This window comes from Chrysochloris asiatica, unplaced genomic scaffold (genome assembly GCF_000296735.1).
Source record: "Chrysochloris asiatica unplaced genomic scaffold, ChrAsi1.0 scaffold00081, whole genome shotgun sequence".
Classification (NCBI taxonomy): Eukaryota; Metazoa; Chordata; class Mammalia; order Afrosoricida; family Chrysochloridae; genus Chrysochloris; species Chrysochloris asiatica.
The window spans coordinates 2,029,175-2,031,330 of record NW_006408599.1 but is presented as its reverse complement, the minus strand read 5'-3'; positions in this window follow the sequence as shown (position 1 = coordinate 2,031,330).

Here is a 2,156-nt window from a genome sequence, read left to right as displayed (position 1 = left end):
TTCAAAGAGATGGAAAAGACAAATACAAACTTTATATGGAAAGGAAGGAGACCCAGGATAAACACAGCATTGCTCAAGAAGAACAAGATTGGAAGCCTCTCTCCCCGCCGATTTCAATATCTACTATACAGCTACAGTGGGTCAAAACAGCCTGGTACTGGTACAATGAAAGATACATTGATCAATGGAACAGAATAGAGAATCCAGAATTAACCCATCCACAAACAGCCAACTGATTTTCAACTAAGTGCCTAGGTATGTTACAAGGGAAGGAGAGAGTCTCTCTTTAACAGATGATACTGGCAGTACTGGAAAGCGATATACAAAACATTGAAACAAGACGTTTACCTCACACCCTATACAAAAACCAACTCAGCATGGATTAAAGACCTAGATGTGAATCCCAAAATTGTGAAAATCATCAATGAAAAAATCGGGACAAATGTGAGGGCTCTAATACAGGGAATACACAGATTACCAAACATTTTGAAAATTACACAAACAAAAGTAGATAAAATAGATGATTGGGATATATTAAAAATTAAAAACTTATGTGCATCAAAAGACTTCACCAAAAGAGTAAAAGCAATGACACATCAGAAAAGGGACTTATTTCTAAAATATATAGGAAACTACAACACCTCTACAAGAAAAAGACAAATAACCCAATTTTAAAAATGGGTGCAGGACATGAACAGACACTTCACCAAGGAAGAGATCCGGGCATACAACAAATACAAATAAATGTTCATGATCACTAGCCATTAGAGAGATGCAAATCAAAACAACAATGATATATCATCTCACACCAGCAATAACAGCAAAGATCAAAAAAGTAGAGGAAAATAAATGCTGGTGGGAATGTGGAGAGACTGAGATCCTCCTACATTGCTGGTGGGATTCCAAAATGGTCCAGCCTCTCTGGAAAGCAATTTGGCCCTTCCTCAGAAGTTTGGAAATAGAAATACCTTATGATCCAGCAATTCCTCTACTTGGTATTTACCCACAAGAAATATGAGCCATAACATGAGTGGGTATATGCACACCAATGTTCACAGCAACACTATTTACAATAGCAAAAATATGGAGACAGTGTAAGTGCCCCTCAATTGAAGAATGGATAAACAAACTGTGCTACATACACGCAATGGAATACTATGCTACCTTGAAGAACAACAAGGAAGCTGCAAGCCACCACATAACATGGATGAACCTTTAGGACATTATGATGAGAAAAATTAGTCAGTCACAAAAGGAGAAATACTGCATAGGACCATTATTGTAAGAGTAAAGAAAATGATCCCACACTAAAAGGGGGGGAGGGGAATTATATATATATTTGCTGATCACCAGGATGTATGGGATGAGAAGGGGAGAGAGGGAAGGGAAGAGAGAGCAAAGGTTAAGGAATAGACACAGGATAGCTTGGGGGCAGAGGGGCAATACACAAGAAGAGGGAGGGGAATGGAAGAACAAGGCTGATAGGAGAATAGTTAGGCAGGTTCGCATGGGCTAACTGGGACAGAGGTAAATGATGATGTATGTACAACCTTGGAACAACAGGGCTCTGGGATACAGGGATTGAGGCACAGTTTGAAGGGGTAAAATAAGGGAATAGTGTTAAGATGCTTGACTGTCTTTTGAATCTTGGTTTGGTGTGGCGCTGTGGGTTAATGCGTCAGACTGCAAAGCCATTTGAACTGCAAGGTTGGCAGTTCAAGCTCACTAGACGCTCCTCAGAAACCCTATACAGGGTCGCTATGGGTCAGAACCAACTCGACAGCACTTCACAACAACAACAAACCATTATAAAATAGACACTTGCCGTGGGTTAAAAGGAATAGCCAGAATCTTTACTACAGAAAGCTTGTAAGTCTATCTTCAGCCTATAACTGATTGGAATACCTTAAAGGGTGCTAGAAGTTGCCCAGTGAAAGAGGCTTCCTGTGGAGCCTTTACATTGCACAAGACCATAGGTGGAATCCAGAGCCCCATCCAGAACCGACTGAGGTAGGATATATCCACTGGAAAGGACTAGTAGACCAGCCTGGAACAGCTAAAATAACAGAAGATACTTTATGAAAGAAAGACCGGGAGGAAAAATCCGAAATAATAATGGCAGTCTGATTGATTACTACAAGAACAAGTAAGCAGTT